The sequence below is a fragment of the Eptesicus fuscus genome, chromosome 7 (assembly GCF_027574615.1).
Source record: "Eptesicus fuscus isolate TK198812 chromosome 7, DD_ASM_mEF_20220401, whole genome shotgun sequence".
Taxonomy (NCBI): Eukaryota; Metazoa; Chordata; class Mammalia; order Chiroptera; family Vespertilionidae; genus Eptesicus; species Eptesicus fuscus.
Genome location: NC_072479.1, coordinates 72,825,742 through 72,843,568, shown reverse-complemented (window position 1 = coordinate 72,843,568; position 17,827 = coordinate 72,825,742). Strand labels below are relative to the sequence as shown.

The following is a 17,827-nucleotide window of genomic DNA, read 5'->3' as shown; positions in this document are numbered from 1 at the left end:
CCCTGAGCAAGGACACAGTGGTGACGGACACAGCTTGGGAAGCAGGCGGACTTCCGCCCCTTATCAGGATCTGACTTAAATGCTGGGCCTCAGAAAACAGGGGTGCTGCTTGAGGTTGGTTATATTTCATAGGGTTATTGTGAAGGGTTTAGTGGAGTTTAATGGAGTGCTCAGCACTAACTGTTAACATGCCAAGAGCTGTAACTGGGTTTGTGAAACGCACCCTCCACCACGGGCCGCACCATGTGAACTTTGAGCCTGAGTGCCGTCTCAGGAGGGTGTTAGATTCTATAAATGGCCCCATGTGGGGGCTGGACAGTGACCCCAGGCTCTGGGGTGGGTGGCTTACAGCAGCTGCAGGTCCTTGTAAAGGGCCCTGAGTGTCTGTACGTTGCCCCTCCTGGACATTCCTGGACTTAGCGTCCCTGATCTTTCCCGTAGGCTGCTCTGGCAGGGACAGCATACTCATTAGCTTGCAGTGCATCCAGGCGCTCTTTTTAAATTTCCATGGATGATTTAAATTTCCATATAAATGTTTATGCACCTCCTCGGCATCCTTCACACACAAGACACTGGCCACATAAGGGTGAAAAATGCAATAGGATATCAGTGCTGCGTTAGGGGTTTGCACGGCTATGTTATTTGTGCCTTACGGCACCTCTGGGAGAGGAAGGTACTATCACCAGCTTTACACAGATTCTGTAACTTGCTCACGTTCAGAGATAGTACCCAATGGAATGTAAGATGCCATTAATTATAAGACCTATTCCATTTCAGCAATGTGAAAAATATATATTTTTACTTAATGAAATGTAGTAAATAACAGAGCCTGTAGGCTACCCCATTTCTGTCTGATTTCAAAGCTTGTGTGTTTTTGTTTTCGTTTTTAACCCGCAACACACAGAAGGGCTTATCTACCTAGCCGGGGAAGATAAAACAGGCACAGATAAGAGGACAACTAATGTGTTAGGACTTGAAAGAGCAGTAATATGGATGCTCGTTCATAAGAGTGTTTCAATCTGAGGTGGATACTGTTACGTTCTCTTTTTTTTATAAATAAGGAAACTTATAGGTAGGTACTCTCCCATTTTCAAATGAGAAAACTGACACACCGAAAAGTTCCAAAGGTCACATAGCTGGTACTAAGAGTAAATTCCATATCCTAGTACTTAAGAGTTCCAATCCTACACAATAAAAGCATAGTATGCAAATTGTCCCCTCGACGGGGAGTTGTCCGAGAGTTCAACCAGGGGGCGGGGCCAGTGGAGGGAAGGGAGGGAGGCCCCTGGGGTGGCAGGCGGCCTGGGCACCGGCCTGCAGCTGGCAGCCACTAGGGACCCTAGCAGTGCACAAATTTCGTGCACTGGGCCTCTGGTTTTATTATAATCATGACAGACCTGGTTAAGTTTCCAGAGGAGTGTGATCTCATGGAGGGGTGCTCATTGTCCCGTAGGAGCACCCTAACTCAGGCCTAGGGCCAGGAAGAATTCTCAGAGGGTCTGGCACCTAAACGAAGAGGGGAATGTCCATCTCTCCATCCCCCGCCTCTAAAATAATTGTGGTTACCCGAGGCTACAGGCCTCTGCTGGTACCATCTTTCTAACCTGGTGCTAGCTAGAAGAGATGGGCTTTATTTCTAATCTACATCCTTCCCATTTCCAAAGAGCAATTGACATGGTTTAAAAGGATTATTGTAAAGTAGACAGTGGTTTCAGAATTAGGAGGATGGTTGCATGGAAGGTCTTGGAAATAAAAAAAAAATGGGGGAAACCTTCCAAGCACCTATTTGATGTTGTTGTGTGCTTTAAGTCAGATGAACAGCCGAGCAGCTTTGATGTTATGTCCGGCCTGCTTAGGCCCTGGGAGAGCCCCATCTGTGCTTATGTGCTGGCTGGCCAGTCTCTGACAGCCAACAACGAGGCTTTTCATTTTTCTACTTTTATGGAATTAATGGTTCTTATTTCAAGTATATGTGTTGCTAAGGGATATGAAGATTGTGTGTCAAGCTGCCATCTAGAAATAAAGCAGAATATTTTTAAATGGATAGATTTTTTTTGTCACTTAAAAATACATTTTTAGAGACTCTGAGGCAAGGAGGGGTGTGTGGGTGAGTGGGGAGAGATTAATCAAAAAATTTAAATGCATATATGCATACCCCATGGACATATCCAATAGTGTGGTGAAGGCCTGGGGGTGGGGGGTGGGGCAAGTGATAGTGGAGGGAGTCAATGGGGGGGCGGGGAAGGGAGACATCCGTAATACTTTTAACAATAAAGATACATTTTAAAAAGCATATTAACTTGAAAGATTAAAACATGCATTTTTATAGACTCTGGTTCATAAGGCAGAGATGTTAGAAGACTTTGACCCAGCGATTCCACTTCTGGGAATATAGCTGAAGACATTCTAAATATTGATTCAAAAGAACACATGCACCCCTATGTTCACTGCAGCATTATTTACAACTAGAGGCCTGGTGCATGAAATTCGTGCACTAGGGTGGGGGGGTGGTCCACCTCAGCCTAGCCTGCACCCTCTCCAATCTGGGATCCTTCTCACAATCCTGAACCGCTGGCTTCTAATCACACACCTGCCTGCCGGCCTGATCACCCCTCACTGCCTCTGTGTGCTGGCCTGATAGCCCCTAACTGCCACCCCTGCCAGCCAGGTCACTCCCTACTGCCCCCTCCCTGCCAGCCTGGTTGCTCCTAACTGCCTCCCCCCACCGGCCTGGTCACCCCTGCCAGCCTGGTTGTCCCCAACTGCCCTCCTCTGCTGGCCTGGTCACCCCCAACTGCCCCCCCTGCCGTCCTGGTCGCTCCTCATGCCCCGCCCCCCCCCACTGGCCTGGTCGCCCCACACAACCTGCTGTTCAGTCATTTGGTCGTCCCTCACTAAACCCCTGCCGGCCCGGTCACTCCACGCAGCCTGCTTGTTCAGTCATTTGGTCATCCCTCACTAACCCTGCTGCCTGGTTGTAGGCAGCCATCTTGTGAGGGTGTGATGGTCAATTTGCATATTACCTCTTTATTATATTTATTATATAGGATAGCCAACATTTGGAAGCAGCCCAAGTGCCCATCAATAGATGAGTGGATAAAAGAGCTGTGCTACATTTGCACAATGGAATACTACCCAGCCATAAAAAAGGAAATCTTACTTTTCCTGATTGTATGGATGGATCTGGAAAGTAAGATAACCCAGTGAGAGAAAGACAAATTATGTTAAGTAAGATAACCCAGTGAGAGAAAGACAAATATAATGTGATTTCACTTATATGTGGAATCTAATGAACAAAATAGAAACAACAGATACAGAGAACAGACTGATAGCTGTCAGAGGGGAGGGAAGCTGGGGAGCCTGGGTGAAATAGGTGAAGAGATTAATTAAGCAAACTTTCCACCCCCCGCCCCAAACTACCACACACACAAACTCATGGACCCAGAAAAAAGATTACCAGAGGAAAGGGGGATAGGGGATGTGGAAGAGGCTAAACGGGGGTGGAAGGGCAGGGGGATAAATGGTGACGGAAGGTGACTAGACTTTGGATGGTGAGAGCACAGTGCAATGTGCAGATAATCTAGAATTGTACACGTCAAACCTACATAATTTCATTGACCAGTGTCACCCCAATAAATTCAGTTAAAAAGTATAAGACTTTGAAAGAAGCTGAAGAACATAGCATCCTAATTGCCGAGTTGCAAACTGCGTTCCAGGCATCTGTGAGCCCCACCAGAAACCTCTGACCCTCCGTTTCTTTATCTTTAAAACGAGGGCATGGTAGATATTGCCAGACTTCTCAGGCTTCAAAATTCTTTTTACTCAAACATTTCTGATCAGTTCTAACACAGCTTTTGTTCTGATTCACCAGGGGTCTGCCTCATCCCAAATGTTGAGGTGTGTTTTTTTTTGTTTGTTTGTTTCATTTCTGAATTCTGTTGTCAGTGAATTGAAATAGATACTACATTTTATATTTTGATCACCTGCAGATTGCATTTCAAAGGGAAAGTATTTTGGACCCCCCCCCCCACACACACACACATCTTGTGAATAGAGAGCCTTATTGTTAACACAGAGAATTGAGCTGCGGTAGGTTTTGAGGGGTCACAATGCCCTTTGGCTGCAATAATCCCTGACTGTCAACCCCACAGCCAGTGTCTAGCTGAGCTGTCCTGGACTGCGGTGAGGAACACTGGCACTGTGTATAGTTTTATTGAAGGGATGTCTGGAGCAGAGAGCAATTGTTTGGGTTGCTTGAGAGAGGCCCAGCTGTGCATTGGAACATCATGGTTTGGACTGAGGATCAGACAGGGCTGAGGGTGGGAGGGGAAAGACATGCATTCATATTCAGCCCTCTGTGTCCCAGATGGAATTGTCAAGGGGTGATTCCAAATCCACGTTGCACAGGGGAAAAAGGTTCTCCTTTCCCTTGCTTCAAGGCTATTTGGTAACACCGAACTTACTATATTGTGCTTGACCCTGGTTACTGCCTGGGTGGGGGATAGAGGGTAATGGAAAACAAAGATGAACTCAGGTTTGCATTGGTATGAAGAGAGTGAATTTTCTTTAACTTGGTGACTGATAAAGTCTGATCTCTCCCGCGGGCCTTCAACAATGCTGCCTCTGTCATCACGCAGGCCAGCTGGGCTGGGGACTGCGCTCATCAGGGCTGCGAGTGAATGCTGTGTTGTGCCCTGCTATGCTGCGTTCTTCTGCAGCCCTTCCTGGCTCACAGATGGGTTGCCCCCACCGCTCTCTTAACTGTCCGGAGGCTGAAGAACTTTGGCTGCCCTGCTGCATAGCCTGTCGACCGTGTATGAGCTGACTTCATGAATGACCCTGCAGAAGCTGAGTGCCCAGTCAAGCTTTCTGTAAGAGTGCAGAGGCAGAGTGCCCAATGTATTATGGGACTGATATGCTGCATGGCACATGTTGGCAAAGTCCCTGGTACTTGATCAGTTCTCAATAAGCGGTTTTCACGCTCTGTGGCTAACTCTAGGGGAAATTGATTTCCCTCAAATTGGTGACTTATGAATTGAATAGAAAACAATTCTTCACAAGGTTTATCTGGGATGATAAGGAAAAGGTCCCTAAGAAATTCACTGATCATTAAAATTTTGTTTTGTTTTGTTTTGTTATTTCAGATAGGAGGGGAGAGAGAGAGAGAGATAGAAACATTGATGAGAGAGAATCATTGATCGGCTGCCTCCTGCATACCCCCTACTGAGGATAGAGCCTGCAACCAGGCATGTGCCCTGACTGGGAATTGAAACATGACCTTGTGGTTCATAGGTGGACGCTCAACCGCTGAGCCACACCAGCTGGGCTTCACTGATCATGTTGAGTCTTATACTCAGGGACTCAGCATGCACAGCTCTAGGGCATGCCATTCACATCATTTATATCGCTAGCCTACATTCGATTTCCTTAGTAATCTCCATTCCTTTGAGAACATTTTCTGGTGTCCTCTATTGGAATAGGGTGATGGAGGTGGCTGCAGACAATGATCAAATGGTTCCTGCTTTTCTTCCCTCCTCCATGTCTTCCAAATTGATGAACTAGAATACATTCTGAATTATATGTGTTACTTAAATAATTGATTAAAGGGGCAATGTATAAGCAACTCTTTTAAAAAATTTTTATTAAACTTATTTGGGTTACATTGGTTAATACAATTATATGGGTTTCACCCAGCCAGTGTTGCTCAGTGGTTGAGCTTCAACCTGAAATCAATAAAAAATATATTTAAAAAATTATATGGGTTTCAGGTGTATAATTCTATAATATATCATATATATATATTGAACTGTGTGTTCACCACCCAAAGTCAAGTCTTCCATCACCATATATTTGACTCCCTTTACCCTCTTCTACCTCTCCCTACCCCCTACCTCTGGTAACTGCCATGCTGTTGTCTGGGTTTTTTGGTTTGTCTTGTTTACTTGTTGCTTTCAGTTTTATATCCACATATGAGTGAAATCATGGTTCTTTACTTTTCCTGTCTGACTTACTTTGCTTAGCATATTCTCAAGCAGTTTTCACGCTCAAGATCCATCCATGTTATTGCAAATGGTGGTATTTCATCTTATCTTTTGCTGAATAGTATTCCATTGTATATATGCATTCCATGACAAGCAACTCTTGCTAAGTGCCTTGGATCAACCTTCTGTCACAAAATTGAGCAGTGTCATCTGGGAATGGCAGTATTTCAACAAAATGTAATTTGATACCAAGAGCTGCTTAACAATACCCATCTGGTTAACATTGACTGCTTAAGTGTATATTATGGCAAATGAATTAAAACTGGTCACTTGTGGACGTTAGCTGGTATTCCTGTTAAGATTCCCTTTAAGTCTTAGAGATAATGTACATATCTGGGTGTAATTAAGATAACAGCAGACACCAATGCTGGTAGAGATAGCTATCACACTCATCCCAACAGAACTGTTGTTTTTTAAAAATATATTTTTATTGATTTCAGAGAGGAAGGGAGAGGGAGAGAGAGATAGAAACATCAGTGATGAGAGAGAATCATTGATTGGCTGCCTCCTGCACACCCCCTCTTGGGGATCAAGCCCACAACCTAGGCATGTGCCCTTAACCGGAATCTAATACAGGACCTTGTAGTCTCTATCCACTGAGCGAAACCAGCTAGGGCCTAACAGAACTGTTTTTAGCCAGCTATTCCTTCCTTATACGTTGCTGTTCACCAGATTTCTTAGCCTAGGGAAGCTGTTCATCCTATTTAAAATGATTGCTTTATGAAAATTTGTATTTTCTTGGGTTAAAAAAAAGATATGCACCAGGAGGAAAGGATTTGGGATTTAGAAGCACTTGCCACTGGGTTCTAACAAAGCATTTGTATCTGTGACTGGGGGTTGTGGTTGAAACAAAGCTGGGGGCGATACCTGATGACAGTCTACATTCAGGAACGAATCCGTACAAGATGACATGGTAAGGTGAGCTGGTAATATTTTAGCTAACAGGGCTCTTTGTCAGGTTGTGAATTTACGTTTTTAAAGGTCCCCTAAAAATGGAGATGGCTTGGTTTGACAAAAGCTTCCCAGATGTGATGCTCTCTCTGATCATGGAAAGTTAAGGAAAGTTAACCTAAGCCACGTTGAGCAGGTTTAATGCCCATTAGTGTCCCATTTCCTGGAGATAACAGCCCCTTTGTGCTCTGTGTGGGAGAGTCTTGCACTGGACTCCATACACTGCAGTGGATGCTGCCAATCTGGAAGGTTTCCAGTGTGGGGTGTGGAAGTGGTGTGACCAGAGGTCAGGGAATTGTGTCCTGTTAGGAGCGGCTTGGAGAACCGGAGCTTGATGTCCCATGAAGTGAAGGGAGATGGGACCGCTATGAGAAAACCCTTGTCCGGTTTCCAAGCGGAAGAGGGAATAGGCTTGTATTGTTTGGTCCCTGAGGACAGCCCTCAACTGGTGCTGAGACGGCCGTGGGCCAGGCCCTGCCAAGAACCAAGTGCGTCTAGCCCGTTAGCGGAGGTGGCAGAATTCCTCGCGATGCGTCAGAAAATATCCCGGCTCTGGGAGAGCGCTCCAATCTTGGGTTGGCTTAGGTCCTTTCAACAATAAAGTTCTATGATTTCGTAAAAGAGCCAGCTCCTCTTGTTCTTTGCAAAATTTTTGTTATTCAGAGAGACAGCATGGTGGACGAAAGGCACCTCTCTCCCCGGGGGACAGGTCATAGGAATACAATCACTGCTTATTTCTGATGAGAGCTGGAAAAGCTCTGGAAATTTCTCTACCCGTGACTTTTCTTGTTTCTTCTTTACTGCAGAGCCTGTCAGGACTATAGATTCCCTATTCCTTTCTTTGGTTTTGTGTTTTACTTGAGTGGGCTGAATAATAGTCATCATTATATGCAAAAGGGATTGCTGCTATTTTTCCCCCTGATGTGAAAGCTAAGCCTTGTTTTCCTCTTCTTGGCAGAAATTGTGCTTTTCTTTGGAGGAAATCATAAATCGGGATTGAAGGGAAAAAGATATTTTAACCCAACTCTTCCCCCTTTCTCTACGGAGCAACAATCACTTGGCCACGCCGTAGCACCGTAAGACAGAATTAAAGCATCAAAGCCGTTTACGTGTGAGCAGGCTTGTATTTTCATTAACTCAGAGCCTTTTTAGAAATTGTATTGTTGGGGTGGGGGGCGGGGAAGGGGGGAATTGTCCCTGTTTTAGGTTAATGGTCCCGGTCCTATTGGCAAGCATATTTATTCTTTTAAGCATGTTGGGAACCATTTTACATAAAATTTTGAATAGCTTCTTAAATCATAGCTTTATGGTTTAAAGAGGCTGTGGAAGGTGGGGGTGAGGTGGGGAGAACCATTCAATGTTTAGAACTTAAATTGTGAAATTTAAATTGAATTATGAGTAGTGAATACAGAATATTTTGAAATTAGCCATTAGCCCACTGAATAAAACTGTTTCCTGAATACATCTGTTGCTTTTGGAGTCAAGTATTTTTTGGCATAACAGGTTGGTGTTGAGTCATTTTGTTGTAGTTGTTGATAAGCCAGTTCCAAGATCTGCTGGAGAAATCAAAGGTCCAGCGTAGGCTTCTGATTTCCGACATGCCTAATAAGGTTTCTGATGTATACATGGCTAATATGGCCATTTCCATTGCCATTTGGGAGTAACTAAGAGCAATAACCTTCACTTCTGTATTTTAATGAAACACAAATGTTGAAAGACATAAAAAATTCTATGAGACTTAATCTTGTTTTTGTTTTGTTTTGTTAATCCTCACCTGAAGATATTTTTTCCCCTTGATTGTTAGAGAGAGTGGAAGGGAAAGAGGGGGGGAAAGAGAGAAACATCAATGACAGAAACACATGGATCGGTTGTCTCTCTCATGCACCCCGACAAGGGCCGGGGATCGAACCTGTAACTCAGGTATGTGCCCTTGACCAGGAATTGAACCTGTGACCCTTCTGTGTGCAGACTGATGCTCTAACCACTGGCCAGGGTGAGACTTAATCTTTAGCAATGTTTCCATTCTTTGCCACTGATTACATTTGTTGTCATAAAGTGAAAAACTTTGGGATGTCACCAAAGAATAGCTATTGTGGGCTTAGCTTGCATTACTAGTTAGTTATACAGATTTTGTGAAAGATTTGATGGGTTCCATTTCCAGTAGTTAGGAACTAAAACTGGTTTCTTTCCCCCAAGAATTGAATGCCATCTACATTAGGGTTGTTGTCCTTTACTGAAGGGACAGGAAACTTCCGTTGTGCTTTGCTGTCGGCTGTCTGGATTTGTCTTGTTTTAGAGTTTTCTTCTTGGAGGCTACTTTGGGCAAACGCAGCCCTAGCATCCAGCACTGACCAGGAGAGAACAAGTTGGAAGCATGACTCACAGAATTACTAATAAATCATCTAACCTCTCTGCTTCAGATTTCAAACAGGTTACTTCTTGAAATTGTTGAGTAGTTGCAGGCTAATAAATTAATCTTTGTAGGCCTGCTGTTTCTAAGAAGAGTGATTATTATACATTTGCTCCAGCATATATATTTGGAGGGAGAAGGAGCGAAAGGGATTAAGTGTCTTAAAATCTCAATAAAGGTATATCTTTTGGGTCTCCCGTGAAACACCCCCCCCCCAAAAAAAAACAACTTTGAGACATGGATTACTGAATTGTTTAAATGGCTTGACTTTTGTTTGTTGAATTAAAAATCTGGCATTGCATTAGGTCCTCTTATTTGATAACCCTCCATGACTGGCTTCATATGTATTTTAAGAAAAAGAAGAGGGAGTCTGCTTTAGAAATCTCTTATAGCTTGAGTTATTTTTAAATCAATGAAGAGAAAAATTTTCTTTCCTGCTAAGCTGTTTTGTATTAAATTAAATTTTTTTAGGAGTAACATCTTGGTAGCAATGCTTTTACACAAGGAAAAAGAATAATCTGAAAAATTAAAAATGTGAAGGTATTTACCAAGTACCTAAAATACTTAAGGGAGATGTTTACCAGGGGAGATTTACTACTTACAAGAGCCCTGTCTTTTGAATATCACTTTCTTCACTGGTGTTATTTTTACTGTTAGTTCAGATTGTAAGTTTCCAGCTCTGTAGACATTTTGTCCCCTTATAGATTTTATATGAGAAATGAGTGATGCAGCTTTTATTGGGGACAAACCTGGAATTACTGGAATGTGAACTGCCTCCCTACATTTCCAAGTCCTCAAAAAAGTTCTCTTTCCCTTACGGATCCTAAATAGATTCTCTAATATAGTTTGTTTTCTGATAATCCTGGGAGCTGAGAACCACTCAGTTGTTGAAGGGATCTCATTTAAAAAAAAATTATTTATTTCATGGAAGAAGGGAGAGGGAGGGAGAGAGAGATAGAAACACCAATGATGAGAAAGAATCATTGCTTGGATCCCTCCTGCACGCCCCCCACTGGGGATCGAGCCCAAAACAGGCATGTGCCCTGACTGGGAATTGAACCTTGACCTCCTGGTTCATAGGTTGATGCTCAACCACTGACCCACACTGGCAGGGCAAGGGATCTCATTTTATTTGAAGCTCTGTTCTTTTATTTCCTGGAGTCTGTTCTTTTTTTTAAACATGGGCTTATCTTACTCCATAGCATTTTAGTAATGCAGGGGATATGTTTGAGTGGAAGTTGACTTTTGAAATATTTTGGAATAAAATTATTAGGCATTTTATATTTATAAATAGTTTATTAGTGTGTTCCTATATTCTCTTTCTTATACCTTTGCCTTTTTCCTAAAAACCCTTCCAGGGTTTTGTGAGATTATTTGGTGTTTAGAACCTGTAACTGTGATTTTAAATGAACAGGGCTACTTCCAGGAATTAGGTCATACTGGACAACCAAGAATGGAGAGTGCGTATTTTCATTTCATCTCCCTCCTTCCCAGAAAAGGGAGCAGCACAGAAAAGTAGGAATATGTGATTATATAGGATATTACATATTACGCATCACACACACTATCCTACGCAGGTCAAGAAATATCTTCCTCCTTTTTGGAGGGTGGTTGGGGAAATGAGGTTCAGGGTAGGTATACTCCTCCCCTGCCTGCCACCCCCTCACACACACAACGTACACACACAGACACAGACTTGCTGCTTGGTGAGACCTTTACATTGTATGTGTGTTCCACCGTCTGCAAAATAGAAGTATAAAGGAGCATGTGTAAAGTGCCCCGTATGGCCTTAGTTAGGAAGTTGTGTTATTATATATTCTTATTGGCATCACCAGAGGTAATAAGGTTAAACTTAATTAACCTAAACTTGCCAGTTACCTATTTTGCTGGACATAACTCATAGTCCTAACAATAATTTTAAACATCGAGTATGTATGAAATTCTCATCAGTGCTGAATACTAACATCAGTTTCTATTAGCTTAGTTTCTTTATTTAAAAAAATCTTTTTTAACGATAAGATTTCCTCATGCTTCCTGAGGTTTGAGGAATGTGATGGTTCAAGGGGGAAAAGAAGCCAACCCAATAACACAGTACCAGAACTCTGTTATTTTACAATTGGATCACTGGGGTACCTAGGATACTTGAAAACCTAATTATAGTTATACCTCAAGGAATAATTATAAGCTCCTCTTCTTCCAGACACAAAATTAAATGGTGAGATTTCTATGCACATACACAGCACCGATGTGGAACAAACCCTACTATTTTCCTACATGAAAAGTAAATGCAATTGGGCCAAGTTGACATTCTAGAGAGGACACATAGACTGGGAGATGCTAAAGTTGTTCATTCCTCCCCCTCAGAAAACAAAACACTGTAATTGTCCTTTAAGCTAGAATGTGGCTGAGACTTTCCTTAGTGACAAATAAAGTCTATGCAATGTTCTTCATCTGTGGAGAGAATTTGTGTTGACAGGTAAATATTACACATGGAAAACTTGACACATTTGAATGTTTTCAAAATTCGCACAAGGAAACTTGTCCTTGTGTAAAATATATCATTGCTTTTTGAATCTTTGAAAAATCCAAGGTTTTCCCTTCGTTCTAAAACAGCAGTCAATAATCCGGTATTTTAAACTCAAGTTATTGGCTGGTTTAGACTTTGACTGAAAAATTTGAAAGGGATGAAGGATTACAATTTGCCTGAGGAGAGATGAGTTCACAAACCCACAGGAATGAATTAAATGCTAAATAAATCTACTTGTTTTGTTGGTTTGGATTTGGTGTCCTTTGCTGCAAAACCTCATGGGTTCCATCAGTTTGGGTTATGGTAATTAAGTAGATTGGACTTATCTTTGAGAGAGACTTGCCGAGGGTACATGAAGGGAGAAGTCCAGGTGAGCACTTGATCTGAATCCAATACAAGCTGCAAATTCCGAGGGTATTTTAACTGTTCCTGAAAGCTTGGAGGTGATACTGACAGATAGCACTTTTGGGGCTCTTATTCTGAGCCTAGTACTGTGTGAATGCTTTACTTACATCAAAACAGCCAGATGAGGTGGGTATTACTACCTCCACTTCAAGCTGAGCCTACTGAGGTTGACAGGCATTGGGCAACTTGAATGGGCACAAAACCAGCAGCCAAGTCCAGCCTTCCAGATCCAGGGCCCATAAACCTAACCATTCTGTCTCCCTAGAACCACCGTCAGGGTCACTTCTGTGCACTTGAAAACTAACTTGATAGGCTGTGTACCAAACCTTTTAAGTAATAAATAAGTAAAACTGGAAAACAGAAGTTCATAAATAATCTCCTCATGAAGTAATGATGACTAGATATGGTATTTTGAACCTTAATTCTTTACTTATGGATAAACTATGCCATTTTTTCTTTTTTATTGAATATATTTGACATAGAACACAGTGCAAATTTAAGTTGTACAGTGTGTTAATTTGATACATTTATATATTGTAATATGATTGCCATTGTAGTGATATTTAGCACCTCTATCACATTACATAATTATCCTTTCTTTTAGTGGTTGAGAGAATTGAGTTTTAGTCTCTTAGCAAGTTTGATGATTGTAGTACAGTATTGTCTGTCTCCATTATATTGTTCATTAGATCTCTATGGCTTATTTACTATTTGTTGCAGTTTGTACGCTTATTATCAATCGTACCCCACCCCTCCATGCCATTTTTCTTGTACACAGAATCTTCCGATGACTTCTCATTTTCCTCAGAAGGAAATCACATCCAAAGTCTTTAAGATGACACGAAAGTCCTGCGTCATCTCCCACCCCCAACTTCTGTGTCTTCTCTGATCTTTCCTCCTGCTCCTCCCCTCCATCTTTACTTTTTGTTCCTCCCATTCTCCAAGCACACTCCTGCCTCAGGACATTTGCACTTGCTGTTCCTGCTGCTTGGAATGCTTTCCCCAGAAACTGAATGGCAGTCACTCATTTCCTTCCGCACCATGTTCTGATGTCACCACATCAGTGACCAGCTTATATAAAAGAACAGTTCTCCTCTTTGAGCTGTCTCCTTACTCTGCTTTATTCTCTCCATGGTCTTATCACTATCTCTTACATTTTCACTTGTTTGTTTATTTATTTATTTGTTGTTTGTAGGCAGGGACTTTATTTTGTTTATTGCCATATCCTCAGCAACTAGACAAGTGTCTGGAACCTAAGAGAAGCCCCATAAACATTTGTTTAATAAACAAAATAAATGAAAATGTGCATGTGCAGATGCACATATGCTTGTGCACATACAGCATGCACTTGTCTTATACGTGGTATTTTGTAGCCTGCTTAGAATTAGGACTGGTCTTCCATACTATGATAGGGCTATTTTTTCATTAAATTATTGAGGTTTCATTGGACCTACATGATTTGTTACCCTCAGATTATCCTTCACTTGGTAGTTGGCTTTGATTTTATTATTCTTTCACCTTTAATTTACAGAACTAATTAGTTGCTAACTCCTGTTGGGTTTCATCTCCCTCCGTTTTAAACATCAATATTCCTTATTCTCATTAGTACTAAGCCATTCCTTTCCTAAAGTCATAATTGTGTCATGTTTTCAGATATATTAAAGGAAATGGGCTTTTAAGACTGCTAGATCTGGGTTTAATACCGGTGCTCTCACTTCTTGTGTTCTCAGGCAAGTTAATTTCTGAGCCATAGTTTTTGTTGATTATAAAGATAGTGTGATAATGTTGACTTAGCAGAGTCATTTGCAGGTTTAATACGAGTAACTCATGTGAGAGCAATGCTACTTTGTTATTATACTCTGAAAATTTTTGGCAGATGGGAATCCTTCAGTTATTTTTTTTCCACCTCAGAATATAAATGAATGTGGTGGGAATAATTCTAAAGATGCCCCCCCCCTCCATCCCCCAGGATTCCTGTCTTCTGATTGTTCAAGCAAGCACTAGTCTGGGTACTGCTGTGATGAAACTTTGCAGATGGAATTAAGGTTAGTGATTAGCTGATCTTAAGATAGGGAGGGTAGCCTCGATTATCCAGAGGAATCCAATGTAAGTAATTACATAAGCCATGAAAAGTTATGACTCAATCAGAGAGACGGCGCAGAAGAGGGAGGCGGCTGAGAGATGAGGCAGAGAGGGAAGTCAGACAGATGGAAGAGTGAGAGGGACTTGACCCGCCATTGCTGATTAAATTTAAAAAATGTTTTTGTTGACTTAGAGAGGAAGGAAGAGCGACAGAGAGATAGAAACATTGATGGGAGAGACATTAATCAGCTGCCTCCTGCACGCCCCCTACTGGTTATCGAGCCCACAACCTGGGCATGTTTCCTGACCAGGAATCAAACCGGTAGCTTCTTGGTTCATGTGTTGACCCTCATTGTGAAGGATACTACAAGCCAAGTGATCTCTATACATTCAGAACAACCCCCGTTCACAGCCAGCAAGGGAATGGGAACCTCAATCCTACAGTCCCTTGACATTATAATTTTGCCAACAATCTGAAGGAGCTCATCCCCAAAGACTCCAGAAAGGAACTCAGTCCTGCCGCCACCATGATTTCTGCCTGTGAAACCTGGAGCAGTCAACCAGCCATGCTGTGCCCAGACTTCTGATCCACAAAAACTGTGAGATAACAAAAGAGGAGCTGTGTTAGGCTGCTCAATCTGTGGTTGTTTGTTGTGGTAGCAATAGAAAACTAATTAGTGAGTTCGAGTTTGAGAAATAACACCAATATGGGCAGGATGTTTGGGCGTAGCTGTTGTACAAGACATTTGCTGGTCTTCAGCCATCACATTTCTGAATGAACGTTGCCTCATGGAGCATTCTTCTTCCCAGAGGTTTATCTGCTGGAAAGACTGGGAAACTTCCATGGAATCACGAATGCCTCCTTCCTCTTGATCCGTGCTGGGGATAGTGGGATATCAATGCATTCTAATAGTCTAACTCTTATTTATTTTTTAATATATATTTATTGATTTTAGAGAGGAAAGAAGTTTGGCTTCTGGCCAACATTTAGAAAGTGGACCTTAGGAATATTCCTGGAGAGCTTCTGGAATTCCTATATTCAGGAATATCTTTAATAGATCTCCTTTCCATGTCCATCACCTTTTTTCATCCCTAATATATTCAATTCAGGAACGTGATTGAGTTTGGGTCTATAAGACGAGAAAGAAACTTGTTACCTGGTAACTCCACTTATAAGACTCTACAAAAAAAACTTGTGGATGGCTGGGCTGCTTTCCTTTCCTTCACCAGCAGCCCTCAGCATGCATGGTTCCTGTTTATCCTTCATTGTAATCGTGAGTTGGTTCATGCCTGGGCCTTTGCGGCAGCTCTTGAATGTTAAGCCTATACCTACCGTATCTTCGTCTTTTAATAATGTACATGCAAAATATTTTACTGATGGCTATTTCCATCAAAGTAGTACTGATTTCTATTAGCTTTTTTGTTTAAATTTAATTCTTAAACTCTTAACATATTGCGGACGGATCACGAGAATTCTAGTGTTTTCTGTCCTAAGGCTGTGGCCAATCGTGCTTTCAAAAGATATTAGCTTGTAAGAACATGTGATAATTTCAAAATGCAATGGGTATTTAATTTTAAAGCGTGCCTTTAACATGTATGTAAAACTATTTTTGTATTCATTCAGTAGAAACTTATCTGGCCACTGGATAAAGCTAATAAAACTACTGGTCCGCAATGTGTTAAGTTACCAAAGCACTATGTGCTTATTGTAAATTTCAAACAATATAGGATTAAATATGGAAATCTCCCCTTCGTCTTTTCCCCCACTTCTTTCCTATTTCTGATCCTCTGTAATTCACAGAAATGAAAAATGGTTGGATTATCATCCCAGGCATGTACAACGTTAATACACACATGTGCATATTCAGAAATTTTTGTTTGTTTACTGTCATACTATTATATTGTTTAACAGCTTTCTTTTTTTCCTTTTCCTAATGTGTCACGAAACATCTTTTTGTATCTGTGTATACAGCTCTCCATGTCTTATGACTGCATAGTGTTTCATTGGGCAGATGTACTATATTTATTTACATTTAGATAGTTTCCAATTATTCATTAACTCTAAAATGTTGTCATGAGCATCTGGGTCCATAGTTGTTTTTTGTAGAGTCTTATAAGTGGAGTTACCAGGTAACAAGGTCTGTGTATTGGAAATGGTGACAGATGCTGCGAAACTGTCATTCAATAAAGTGAATCAGTTCATAGTCCCTCCTATACTTTAGTAGACTTCTTGAAGGACACCCAAGGAACTCTCAAGCATAGTTGATTCCAAGAAGAAGAACTGTGTATCAGGCATAGGAGAGGGAAGGAGACTTACTTTTTAGAACAGGTCCTTTTGTACATTTTAAACTCTGTGCCATGAAACACAACACCACCAACCACACTCGGTTAGATTCCCGTTTTCCCACAACTTCACAGAGAGTATGTCTACCTGGTCTTCTAGTACACGAAACCACGGGTCTCACTTCGATTTACATTTCTTTGATCACTTGAAAGGTTGCTTTAGCTTCAGCTTCATTTTATTACAGTTTAATTTGTTGTTTAAAAATTTACAAATACATTCTCATTGAAAAAACAAATAGCAGCTCAAGTACCGAAGATAAAGCTGAAGTTCCCCCAGCTCTGCTTCCTCATGGCTCTACCACCCATTGCTTTGCTCCCCCCAGAGCTGCCTGTCTGGATGTAATCTTGTAGGATTATTCTCGGCATTTAATATGTTGTTTTGGTGTGTGTGTGTGTGTGTGTGTGTGTGTGTGTTTCTCGTAAACATAAAGGGATTTAGGAAATATGCAAACCCCAAAGGTTCAGGCACTGGGCTAGCTGGTCATGAACAGTGGGTTTCTTTCCTGTTCATATGCCTTTGCTGTGTGAGACATCGAAGACTTACTAAACATTGAACTTGTGGTCTCCTTCCTACTTTAGATAATGTATACAACCCTCTGCATATAAGAGCAAAGAATGAGTGTACACTTTTTATCTCCACAATCGTATTTAAGGATATTGGAAAGGAATTCAAGTGTGTAGTTTAAAAATAATCTTCTTTAACATTCACATGGCGCATTTCACAAAAATACAATTCTCTGAACTATTTCATTATGATTTGCCAAGTCTGGTCATGTTGTCACTTGTTTTTTTTTTTTTTTTTTTAAAGAAAATCTGTCCGGGTTTTCTTTTCTGGGAGTTGAAGAGCAGGGAGATGAAGATACACTAATGGTAAATTTTTTAAAATATATATATTTTTATTGATTTCAAAGAGGAAAGGAGAGAGAGAGAGAGAGAGAGAAACATTAATGATGAGACAGAATCATTGATCAGCTGCCTCCTGCATGCCCCTTAATGGGGATCAAGCCCGCAACCTGGGCACATGCCCTTGACCAGAATTGAACCCAGGACCTTTCAGTCTGCAGGCTG

At 41.5% G+C, this 17,827-nt stretch overlaps 1 protein-coding gene across 8 annotated transcripts in view; it reads left to right on the top strand.

Moving 5' to 3' along the window:
• PPFIBP1 (PPFIA binding protein 1) overlaps positions 1 to 17,827 on the top strand; it is a 164,327-nt gene that overhangs the window by 24,045 nt on the left and 122,455 nt on the right. For 2 of the 8 annotated variants that reach the window (XM_054719190.1, XM_054719191.1), the window contains one exon: positions 7,951 to 8,103. The exons of the other annotated variants lie outside the window; for them this stretch is intronic. The gene's annotated coding sequence lies outside the window, so the exon portion shown is untranslated. The remainder of the gene's footprint in view (positions 1 to 7,950; positions 8,104 to 17,827) is intronic. 8 annotated transcript variants of the gene reach the window in all.